At 32.9% G+C, this 14,203-nt stretch overlaps 1 protein-coding gene across 2 annotated transcripts in view; it reads left to right on the top strand.

Moving 5' to 3' along the window:
• The window catches only part of LOC106868277 (uncharacterized), a 274,739-nt gene that overhangs the window by 82,059 nt on the left and 178,477 nt on the right, over positions 1-14,203 (top strand). For both annotated transcript variants that reach the window (XM_052971148.2, XM_052971145.2), the window contains exon 2: positions 10,809-10,891. The gene's annotated coding sequence lies outside the window, so the exon portion shown is untranslated. The remainder of the gene's footprint in view (positions 1-10,808; positions 10,892-14,203) is intronic.

Raw genomic sequence — 14,203 nt, forward strand, 5'->3', positions numbered from 1 at the left:
AACACTATATTATATCGCATTACCTCAATATAAATCATCTTTACACCTAGTCGACTTTGCTTTTCTTCATTTAAGTGAATATTAAAATAAGAAACAGATAAAGTGCTGTAATCGATATTCGATATAATCTACTAATAATCCTTTAAATCAATACTCAATCATCGCCGTATTCCAATGATTGAAACCAATGACAAAAGAAAGAATTGCTACTCCGTACTAATTCTTGATTTCTTAGATTCTGCAATTAACAGTTGGACAGTTGTGATGAAAATTCTAGTGATGTTTCAGATCAGCAACAATATTGTCAATAATGTATTAATAAATAATTTAGTGGACCTCGATGTTATTGCTGAACTGGAGACAGCTGAGTGGAGGGACTGACTTTCTTTTATATACACATACGTATAGAGCTTATGCATGTGAATGAAAAACCAGAGCAGAGGGCGAATAATAAAAGAAAATACATAATGCTTAGTTAAAGTTGTTTAATCTAATACTTTTCGGACTAGTGTTGTAATTGTGGTAAGTGAAGTGCGAGGGAGAAAATAACCTAGATGTACACTGGAAGCTGCTTTGTGAGGCTTGAAACAATGAGACACTTGGAATTTGCTGAAGTCTTTGTGATCTCCTTTCGGTGGCATATAAAGATTTTATCTCATAGAACAAATTTTAGGTAAAAATTACACAGAAATTCTCACTTGACAAACACTGGGTGTTACTTGTGTTGTGATATAAATCGCAGAATTTTCAGAGAGTTGATCAGACCAATTCAGTATCTGCTTACACGCTCAGCTACACTTTACAGAAGTCATCGTTATTTGAAGTAAGGCTTTGGCCAAGTGGCAATAGGCTAATAATATATTTTTTAATGTTTAAATGCAATGATGAGTCCGCATTTTCAATGTTTAATCGAAACCATTGCATATGCCTTCAGTTCCATTTAAAAAGTTATGCCAAACATCTGTATCGGAGATAAATGAAAAATATCAAACTCACCGCCTTTCCTTCAGTGATAAATTCATTGTAAAAAAAAGAAAAAAATCACTTCGGAAGGTATGAATACCACATATTTCATTTATCCTCGTCCAGAAAGATATTTTTAGCTCGAGATGAAAAATTAATGAAGATAAAAAATAATTGAGAAATTGTGCTAAAGAGTTACTCTTTAACAGTGCTAACGCAGATTAGAGTTAGTTAGTATTACTCATATCAATATTAATCTATTACTTTCATTATATTTCACACCATTCACAAAACTTGTGTTTTCTATACTTTTATTTATCTATTTATCTATTTATTTATTTTTGCTGCAAAAGCTGTTGTTTTTTCATTTCAACAACTGTGACTCTCTGGTGTATAACAATGACTGATATAGCTGTCGATAAGATGGCGTATTATGCTGGTAATTATCTCGCTAAATATTACGACTACCACTACATTGAGGAGAATATAATATGGGGGGGGGGTTGTTTGTGTTTTATTCCTTTATCTATTTTATTTCATCTTTAGATATTTTTGTTGTTGTTTTAGTTATTTCCTTCCTTTTGCTTTTGTTTCATTCTTGTCTCTTATGTTGCTGCTGATTTTGTCGTTGAGGCTGTGTCTAATTCACTTGGCAACATTGATGGTGGACATTACAATCATGGCGTAATGTTGAAATCAATGGCGACATGTAGTAATGAAGGCAACAACAACACAACACACACGCACACACATCTATTACACGGAAACAATAACAAACAACAAAACAAATATGAAAACAATAACGATTGAAAAAATAACCCCAAAACATATTCAAAACAACGATGGTTACAAAAACAGTAAAAGCAATGTTCACGCGATAATAGGATAGCAGAAGTGTATCCCTTTCCCCCACCCCCAGTATATCTATCTATCTATCTATCTATCTATCTATCTATCTATCTATCTATCTATCTATCTATCTATCAAGGCGTGACATCTCGGATACGTAGACAAAGAAGTCTGTTAGAGAAAGTATTAAATTGATCCCATTCTCATATAGATGATTGATAATTAAAGGAGAATTAAAAGATTCTGATTATTACAGGATGAAACAAAGAGGATGGGACATAGAGAGAAGAGAAAGAGCATGAACAAAGAGTAAAGCAAAAACGCAGACGACAGAAATAGGTCTTGGTAAATTAGGAGACAAAATATAATTACAGCCAGTGAAGACAAAACAATCGACGAATTCGAATTTTGAAACAAAGCTGGGCGTATTAATACGAAGAGTAATATGAGAGAGACAAAAGAGTTATAGGGAGGTAGTGAGAGAGAAGGGAGAAAGAGAGTAAAAACGTGAGTGTCCCAGGGCTGTTTGGTCATTTAGTATCGGGAACACAGCTTTCATTTTAATGTCTACGTTTATTTGATGCTTAAAGCTAAGTTTTAAGGTAATAAAACTGAATTCACTTTAATAAAATAAATTTTGAGTTCCGAAAATGAATGTTATATGGATACATGTGCGTATGAACGTCCGTATTTATACTCTGTACATTTGTATGTTTGTATGTTTACTTGAATATACGTATATGCATAGTACACAACATGGAATACAGTTTTGTATATATATATATATATACAAAACTGTATTCCATATTGTGTACTATGCATATACGTACATACGTACATTTATCCATTTATACGTACATGTATTTATTTATATACATGTATCAACACACACACACACACACACACACACACACATATATATATATATATATATAAGAGAGAGAGAGAGAGAGAGAGAGAGAGAGAGAGAGAGAGAGAGAGAGAGAGAGAGAGAGAGAGATACATATAATAACATAAAGCCACCTACACTTTTCTCTGCAAAATAGGGATAGTTTATCCTGTTCAGGCTATATTATTAGCGTTATTCTGCGATTGAGAATTTAAAATCACTTCTTTAACTTTATGAATAATATTATTTATGTTATTATATGATCAAACGCCACGAATCCGTTTCCAAGTAAGTTTTATCTTATAGATACATGTAGATATATATGAGAGAGAAAGGGACCACTACACGTTACTTAAGTCTAATACGATTACCTATTAAGTAAATCAACTAATCATCCGATATCATTATAGGTTAACACTGTTAACCATGATTCCACCAAAGCCATTAACTTTACGAGAAAAATGGGACAAAACAATAAAAAAATCACAATCAAACATATCAAACATGCATTCCCATCATCAGCTGCCAAACAGATGTCACTATATTTCCGATATCTGGTCAGTTCAATTCAATTCAGTGACGTCAATAGCGTTAAAAACGTAGACGCTGCCTGGCAATCAACAAAAATCAGTAAGAGCGAAATATTAGCATAGTATGTCCATGCACCAACCTCTGTTTATTAATATCAACAACATCATATTATACAAATTACTTTGAACTTATAGTTAGTAAATATTACTTATATAACAAAAACTTCGTCCAAATATGTACATTGTGATAGTAAATTTAAAGTACAAAATATAACTAGTAAACTAAAACTAGAGGAAAACTTAATCAATCACTGGCACATAACATGATAACAGCAAACTTAGACTAATTAACGAACATAGACTGATATGTTGTCCCATAATCTTTATTATATGAGAAACACTGAGCCAAATCCAAAACTAGTCTCATATAAACTAGAGGAACAGTATAAGCTTTAACCAGGAAATGAAAAAAATCGAAAGCATAGGTCAATATATCAATATCTACAAAACATATGTTCAATTGAATAAAAGAAATTAACCGAATAAATTGCTAATATGCGTGGTAGGTGAAAACATCACTGAAAATTAAATCTGAAACATGGAATACCGGTTATTGAAGACTTCATCATCCTACCTGCACGCTATTATATATATATATATATATATATATATATATATATATATACTATAGTATAGTATAGTATAATATAGTATCGTGGAAGCAGCTATATCTGTTGTGAAAAAAGATTAGCTCAAACTATGTTTGCTATATATTATTCTCTACTTGTTTGAATCAATGCAGATAGGGCATGCCAGTGGTCTGTCAAAATATAATACACGAATACGTAGTAAGAAATGCAGTATTCATTGAAGAAGAACGGGAACGTAGTGGTAGAGGGAAGTAACTCAATAATGCAAGATATTTTTGCTCGCTACAGTATTGATTGTGCCATATGTTTGCAATGTATTTTCACGTGTAATAATACAAACATGTATACACGCACACACACATACACATATGCACGCATATAAACATGCACAAAATATTAAAAAGCATCACTCAACAGTAAGCCTGATATATATATATATATATATATATATATATATATATATATATATATATATATATATATAAACACATTACATTACGTTTAACGTGAAATCATGTCAAAATAATTTCATTGGTTATATTACATTTTATATATATATATATATATATATATATATACATCTATATATACCTATATATATATACATCTATATATACCTATATATACATATATATATATATATATATATATATATATATATATATATATATATATATATATATATATATAGAGAGAGAGAGAGAGAGAGAGAGAGAGAGAGAGTGAGAGCGAGAGAGAGAGAGAGAGATACATACATATATATACATGTATATATATATTATATATAGTGTATTCTATAATTTATTTTATAGCTATTTTTTTATCTTCTTCACATTTATTTTCCGTTTTCATGTATTTAATATGTAAAAAATATAGAAATCCCGCTTGTTCTGCCAGATTGAATGGTTTACCAACTAATTGAATGCCGAGTTAAATATATTCTAATGCTGCGCTCGATCGATAAGAAACATGTTTTGTTATATATATATATATATATCTTCACACACGTGTATGCATGGGTAATACAGAGAGCGTACATGCAAATACACACACCTATGTGATATATATGCAATCATATATGTTGCTACAGACACTTCCTCCCTATGTGGTTGTGTGTCGTTCGTTCTTTTAATGAATGGAGCCTACCATTCTGCCTTGCCAAATGGTATGATGGCATTGGAAAAGATTACCTGATTCTTTGGCACTTGTCTAGTATCTGTGTCATATCAACTATGCTTATATTAAAGCTATCTACCTGTCTTTCTAGCTACGCGAGCGCACACACACACGTACATACACTCACTCACAGATCGATATATATGTAGATAGATAGATAGATAGATATCGTAAGCATGTCCTCAGAAACTTTGACAATCACGCGCGCGTGTGTGTGTGTGTGTGTACTTGAAGAGGTATCTTTTATGAATGCATGTATATTGATATATTAATATGTATCGTAGTAAAAACAGTTGTATTACGGAAATGCTAAATAATACCTGTGAATCCATATCATTTGAATCCTTTTAGTATTTTGCATACAGACTCACTAACACACACACACACGATGACTGTCTACTCGTAGCCAAGGAAAAAAACATCCCCTGTGCACTCAGCTAATATTACATTCTACACTAGGGGCTCCACTTTCGACTGACGAGCCAAGGTGTTAAGCATACTAGTCTACTGATACGGCAGGCCAAGTTCTCGCATTCACTACACTGTGTGTGTATGTATGTACGCACACACACACTCACACATATATATGTGAATACATCATGGGTCAGCTGGCCGAAACTTCGAAGTCACTGTCAACAACATTCTTGTTCAAGAGATATCTATAGAGATATATATGGCTTACTCTACGAAAGTATAGAGCTGCCCATGAGATTAATGTCAAATTCTTTTTATTATAAATAAACATTAAAACAAATATTATATATATATACATATATATATATATATATATATATATATATATATATATATATATATACTGTTCTAGTACTGTTCTCTACATTCTATCGACAAATTATTCAGTGAAAACTTGGCAAATGGTTCTAAAATGAATTCGTTAATGTATTTTAAATAACTAGTCTTTACTTTTATACCGGATAAACATGTCATTAAAAGTTAAATGTATTGATTCATTCACATTTTAATGAAATATCAGTTTTTCCAAAATTAATAAACATTTCTATTAAAACGATCTATATTACGCTTGAATATTCTACGCTTCTTTCTTCCGCTTTAAGTTTGATAATAATTAACTCTACGTAAGTATATTAATTCATCGAAGTATAATGGTTGCCATGTAATAGCCGGTTCAATTCGTTTCACCGTTCTTCTACAAAAAAAGCATGCATAAGTAAGTTGAGAAACAGTAGATAATGGCATTCTCGGTATATTATATCCGAAAGAAAGAGAGGATGATCAGGGCTAGCCTTGAATTACAGATCAAGTCGTGAGAATATAACATGGGGCAGGATTAAAACATCATGAACGCGGTAAAAATGATTAGACAACTCAGATATATAAAAGTGATTAGTTCAAAAATTTTCAGTGGTTAACCTGAGATATGTCGAAATCATTGGCATAGGCACAGGCATCACTGTGTGGTTAGGAAGCTTGCTTCCTAAACATGTCATACTGGATTCAGTCACATTTCGAATCACCTTGGGCATGGGTTTTGCACTATATCTCCGGGATGATCAAAGATTTTTCAAATGATTTGGCAGTCGGAAACAGAAAGAAGCCCGTCGTATATGTATATGTGTGTATTTCTACTTGCGTTTGTCACAAACCACTGCTTAACAACCGCTGTTGGTTTGTTTATTTCCTTGTAATTTAATGGTTCGGCAAAAGCACCGATAGATGATGCACTAGGTTTTGAAATTATAAATACCGGGGTCGATTTGGTCTACTAAACCCTTCAAGGCGATATCACAGAATAGCCTCTTACTTTAAAGCGGTGTTACAGAAATAAAATATAGGTCTTCTCCCAGGTAAACATTTCAGTTTTGTCTACAATCAGAAACAAATGACATTCCGGTTCACATGCATTTCGGGAATTCATTCCTCGCAGGCAGTTAGTTTCTACAGTGAAAGCAGATAGCCCAATATCAAAAGGCAAGATATTCATGCATATATATCTTCCTTTCAAACCGCAACTTCAGAATTTCTAAAACAATTCCTTCTCTTCCAAGGATGTGATATATATATATATATATATATATATATATATATAAAGGGGACCAATGGGTGGACTGCTAATGTGCTAGAAGAAAATCACATGTAATGTGTCTACTAAGATCGAATTGTTCTCAAAGGAAATTTAGCGAAGAAACGAAAACGTAATCGGGTTCCCTGGTATTAAATTGATAGTAATTAATATCCAATGTTTACCCTATTGTTTTAATTTATATATGTGTGTGAGTGTGTGTGCGTGTGTGTGTGTGTGTGTGTGTGTGTGTGTGTGTGTGTGTGTGTGTGTGTGTGTGAGCGTTATGCTTATATACAATGCCATGTATGCTTATGAATGCACGTTTGTATACATTTATGTATTTCCAAGTATTTATGTTTATATGTTCATGTGATCGACAGGCTGAAAATAGTAGTGCGCTAATTAATACATTTAAATTCATAAAATAGGTACAAGGCTGAAACTAGGACTCGAGCTGATATTATAGAAAAAAAGACACTTGAAAACCGTGCTGGCGAATGGCCACAATCGAACAACTAAAACCAATAAAAGGAAGAATAACTATATGTCTCCCTGTCTATATATCTTGACATATGTGCTATTCATTATTACTATTTATTATTATTGCTTACAAACAATACACAATGCTTCAAGCGAACTACAATATTCTCCTATATATATATATGATGTTGAGGATGGCAAAATATTGTGGTTCACCACCCAATTGCACTTCGAACATCCACTGCAGAGGATGGAATTAACAATGTTCAAACGTATGGAGGAAACAAATGATCATGTGTTTATTATAACTCTTCTTACATTTTCACTGAATATCATAAACAGCCATACTGCTGATATAGCAGTAACCACTTCGCTTTATTCGAAAGAGACTAGATGCTGATACGCTACGTGGAACTCTAAATTGGCCAGTTACAGTCGTACATACAACTGCACGCATATATATATATATATATATATATATATATATATATATATTAACATACGCGCGCATGCGCATACATACAAACGTATATATATATATGTGTGTGTGTGTGTGTATGTGCAGTTCCTAAAATACAAGCAATAATAATAATAATAATAACAATAATAAAGACAGTGAAATAAGCAACCAAATGTGCTGAATAACTATATCCGCCTAATTATAGTGACACCGCAGAGAAAAGAAGTGTCAAGTTATATGTCTTTCAAATCTTCATTCACTCGAGTACTTTACCATCTTACGGTTGTTTGCGTGAGAATTCTTTAGAATCCCTATAAAGGAACTTAGCGATAAAACAACTTTGAAGAATCTAACATGCTATGTTAAGCTTCTTCAAATTACCCAGTAACTGGCAAGAGCCGTGCGCGCGCGCGTACACACACACACACACACACACACACACACACACATACAGGGTAACTATGTAAAATTTATTTTCCAAAATTGTAAGTGTATTCCGGTTTCATCTAGTTCTTTTTCTAAAGATCGTAGTGTTACATTATTACTAGATATTGCCAATTTATTATTATTATTATTATTATTATTATTATTATTATTATTATTATTATTATTATTATTAAGGCGGCGAGTTGGTAGAATACTTAGTACGCTGGACGAAATGCTTAGCGGTATTTCGTCCGTCGAAGGCGGCGAGCTGGCAGAAACGTCAGCACGCCGGGCGAAATGCTTTGCGGTATTTCGTCTGCCACTGCGTTCTGAGTTCAAATTCCGCCGAGGTCGACTTTGCCTTTCATCCTTTCGGGGTCGATAAATTAAGTACCAGTTACGCACTGGGGTCGATGTAATCGACTTAATCCGTTTGTCTGTCCTTGTTTGTCCTCTCTGTGTGTAGCCCCTTGTGGGCAGTAAAGAAATAGGTATTTCGTCCGTCGCTACGTCCTAAGTTCAAATTCCGCTGAGCTCGACTTTGCTTCTCATCCTCTCGGTTTCTATAAAATAAGTACCAGCTGAACACTAGGTTAGACGTAATCGACTAATCCACTTTCCCAAAAATGGCTACTCATGTCGCAAAATTTGAAACCTTCATTATTATTGAGTGAGAGAGCAATGCCTGCCATCAAAGTGACATTGGAGTAAAATATACGAAGCCCAATATACCCATCATGACAACCCGTCTGATAAGGGTACACCAGGCACATGCATCAGAACCATGTGTGCGATATGATGATCACATATCAAGATAAACAGTGCATGACCTTGCAGGTGGGGCCCAGTTAGAATCTTCCTCAAATGGAGTTGCCCATCCTGTTCAAAGGTCCCTGAGTAAGGGTTGTTTAAGGATGTTGAACGAAACACCTATGTTTCCAGAGGTGAATTATCCAAACCCCCAAAATTCCTCTCAGCATATGTCTATGATGCTCCCCCACTACTTCTGCTCGTGATCAGAGGTGCACATATCGTCAGCCACTAAGGGACATGCTCAACTGATTAAGGTCAAACAACTGATAAGCAAATCTGTGGTATTGAGCAGAATATTTGCTGTAGTCCCTCTTTTATACCAAGACAAAACAGCGTACATGATTACGCTTCCAGTCAGTTCAGATGAGAAACTATGAGAGCTATTGTCTGGTACTGCATCAGGGCGTAGGTATATCATCATCATCATCATCATCATCATCATCATCATCATCATCATCATCATCATCATCATCATCATCATCATCATTATTATTATTATATGAGATGATCTTCTGAAAAACGACATATTCGTTCTGATCGTTAACATCAGATTTCTTTCAGCATTTACAATATAGATTTTCCGTAACTGTCTGGTATGAGCCTATTCTCTAGCTAGCGCTAGCTAGCTTTGTAAACAGCTTTCTATCTTAGTTTGCTTGTAATATAACTTTTATGGCTTAACACTGTGCTAATTAGTCTATCGCATAAGGAAAATCGAGCTAAGGGAAATAATCAAAATAAGAGAAAAAAAAAAGAACATTGGTGAAAAACATTATGCAAGTATTAATGCACGTAAAATTTGTTCATCAGTATTTCTTGAGGAATTGAAATTTCCTATTTAAAGAACGGAAACAATAGCCTATGTGTAATCATTATAAAATGGCAGATAACTACAAAAATAATGAATAAAATATACTAATTATCATGCTAAAAAGAAATATGGTCGTTGTTAGTGGGGTCTTTGACGACAACGAACTTGTTCGAGCAGTTTGATTTCTCTTGGACTCCTTTTTGTTTTGCGTTGTGGTGATGCCTTATTGTACATGTACGGCAAGCAGTATACAAAATGTAGCATCTGTCTAACTATGTTAATAAATACAATCTTGGTGTTTACTATTTAAATTTGTACAAATATATTGGTAAATGACATTAATTATCGAAAATTGAATGGGCGGCATCCAAGCTTTGTGGTCTTTTGATAGTGACTTTGATGATGATTTTGATAATTACTTTGTTTTTGTAGTACGTTAATAATATATGATGATGGAATATAATGCATATAATATTCTGTTGGATGATATTGAAAATAACATAGTCACCTATCCTATATCCAGTGTTGTTTTGTTCATATATTACATATTGTGTGGATCATTTGTTATAACTAGGTATTTTTATTGCTGTATTTACTGTGTTCATTTTGTTTCTGTGCTGCTATGTAATTTGGTATATTAAATTCTTTGTATTCCTATTGTTCATTAGAATTTCATTTACTCTGTAATAATTCTTTTAATTATTTTTTTGTTTGCAGTGCTTCATTTGTGGAGGAGAATCTAAAGGCTCTTCTGAGTAAAGGATTTTACACATATCTATGTGGACATTCACTAACTCCATGTAAGTAATGTCATTTATTTATAAATCGTGTCAGTATAACTTGTAGAAAATTTGTGCTTGTTTTTCAACCACCGGGTAAACATTATTGCATAGGGTCATCATAGAAAGCTTACCAAATGTATGCACGACCACGCATACGTGGATAAAGGAATGGAACGGTCATTTGTGTCTAGGACAGTATTTTCCTCAAAAAGATTTTCGATATCACTGGACATTCAGTAATTTTGTTTCTTAGAAATTTGCGAGTATTTCGTTGACCTCACCGCAAAGCATTATGCAAGAACATATATTCGATGTGCCCGTTTGTGTTTAATACTTTGGGAAATAGGGTAAGATACCGAAATTTAGAAACAATTTCCACATTGAGAAATTTATCTTATGAAAAAATAGTAATAAACTGAAGAATGTGATCGGAATTGTTTTATAGGTTAGTAATCTACGATTAATAATTACATATATGTGTGTGGTTGTGTATTTTACTTGACTACAACTGCATATCTTCCTGAGATTTGAAGAAATGGGAAGCTAGACGATTCTATTAACAGAGAATCACGTGTTTACTCCAGAAATTTTCAGCATGTCTGTATATTAGCTCATATGTGTATGAGTACTTGTCTGTAGTTTGTGTGCGTGGGGGTGCAATAATTGGCTGACTTTTTAAATAACAAAACCTACAGCTTTGTAAGCTACTAGCAATCTCCCTAGACATTACAATTAATTGGTAAGAGATAAAATATACGATTTGTTTAACGTATTCTGGAAATAAACAAAGCAAAAAGTTGATTCTCGTGTATGTATGTATGTATGTATGTATGTATGTATGTATGTATGTATGTATGTATAAAATTTTATTCATATATATATATATGAAATTTTATATTTACTTTTAGTTTTATTGTAAAAGAAGGGATAGTACACCTGAAGTAATATACGTTGATGGAAGAGAATATCCTGGTAAAATGCGTATAAAATTAAAATCTGCGTTGGTGCAGAAGAGATATTGTTAGATTAGGGCGTGACTTACTTTGTGTAGTTTTATATTTCAAACACTAAGAGTGTAGGTATGATCAGACACAGACACATTTTCCAAAACTGAATTAAGAATTTAGTTTTGATACAAAAAAATAGGTTCTTGGTTCATTCCTACAATATGGGACAGAGGTAATTAAGTGTCTACATTCATATAAATTTATATGACACCAACGTCGCATGGAGTAAGAACGAACAATGTCGCTTTAAAAAGTGAAGGTAACTACTTAACAAAGACACGAAATATATTATTCGAAACGATAGTGGCGAACAGTGATGATGAGAGCTCAAAAATGCATTGGTGAATATATATTTTATTTGTGGATTGACAATACTTTATGCCCAATACCGCATTTGGTGAGACACACACACACACACATATATATATATATATATATACACACACACACATATATATATATATATATATATATATATATATATATATATATTGTTTATTTCTGGGGTTAACAAGGCAACCAAATGTTTCATGTCAAGAGACCTCCACAATTGTTTAACGGTGCTACCTGTAAGTGCTGCAACTCGTCTCCTTTATGTATGAGAAAATCCCTTCGTATGAAACCGTTGGCCGTGTTGTTAACCCGCAAATAAAGTAATATATATGTATCCAAATATGTGTGCCATAATTTCTTGAAAGTTAACACTAGGGCAGAATACTCTCATTTCTTACACCAGTAATATAGTCGCGTGTATAGGACTGCAGTGAGGAAAGGCCAAATACTACGCACAGACATATAGCTTTCATTGTATATTATTGCACTCTACCTAAAAGTAGTGTCGTACATCGTTTCGCTTAACCTCACTTCACATGAGAACGGAACTACCATTGTTTATATTTGCTATGAATGTGTACAAGCATAAACATATATTTTGTGCCTGAGAGTGTGGATGTGTACATACCTATATATGTGTGTGTGCGTATTAATACTGTATATAAACCATAATATATACATTCATATATATAAAGACATGTATGTATTAATAATACACACTCACACACACATATATATATATGCACGTATCTATACGTTTATCTATGCGTATGTGTCTATACTATTGCACATACATATATATTTTTGAGCTATATATGTATATCTATGCGAATATTTGAGTTTGTGTATATAAATATGTCTGTATGTGTACATATATAATATATGTATGTACGTGTGTGTGTATGTTGTGTTTGTCTATATACATTCTTATATACATGCTTGTGTTCATAGATATGGAAATGCGATTTTATGTGTGTGTTTTTCCAGCGCACCTAATACACAGCTGCGCTGTAAATGTCTATTTGACAATGTCTCAATATCAATATCTATAAAGAAATTCCAAAAATGAAAATCAGATTATCAACAATATATATGTTCCATATCTCGTCACTAATCGCATAGTTAAGTAAATTGATACATTGCTATGTACATGAAACATGAAACATTCACCTATTCTACAACATACAGTATCTTATGGTTCACCAGATTCTTTCAAAGATTTACAAAGTGAATCGCATCGAGGTTTTCTTTTCATATGACTATTTATGGTTTTTCTATTCTGGTGCAATACGATAATTGAATTTATTCACTTCATATAAACTTTATAGTAATCCTACTTTGTGAAGTAATACCGTTTCTTCCATACGTAGGCAACACGGATACAAATCACAAATGTTTAGAGAAATAAAAGCCATGAAGTCCTACGCATATTTATATATATATATATATATACATAATATCGAAAGTGAGCACGTGTTGTATTCATTTTCTCAATTATACATATAGAACTCACATATATGTATCATATTTGTTACTTAGGGCACACCTGACAATATAAACTCACTGATTTAGCTAGCTAGGGATATTTGTATATATGTAAGGATATATAAATTTGTATGTATGTTTTTATTTTTTGTAGGTGTGTATATGTTTCATGTGAACATTTGTATATGTAGGTGCACCTGTATATTCGCAAGTGTGCATATATGTTAGTCTATGTATATATTTACATAGTGTTCGTATATAAGTATTTATTTCCATATGCTCATCTGTGTGGATATTACAGCGATTCTTTTAGTCAAATACAAATGCAAGCGTATTTTATGCCATTGATGCAGAGATAAAAGATTAAGGGCATCTCTTAACGGTTCGTTTCACGGTGGTTGATCACTCTTCAGACAAGTCATTCCCAGCAGGTCAGCTGGTAAATAAAGCAGGCTTATGGCGAACTGATTTATTTGCATATTTGCGCATTTGACTGCTCGTCATT

This window comes from Octopus bimaculoides, chromosome 1 (assembly GCF_046866305.1).
Source record: "Octopus bimaculoides isolate indiv1 chromosome 1, ASM4686630v1, whole genome shotgun sequence".
In the NCBI taxonomy this organism is placed as follows: domain Eukaryota; kingdom Metazoa; phylum Mollusca; class Cephalopoda; order Octopoda; family Octopodidae; genus Octopus; species Octopus bimaculoides.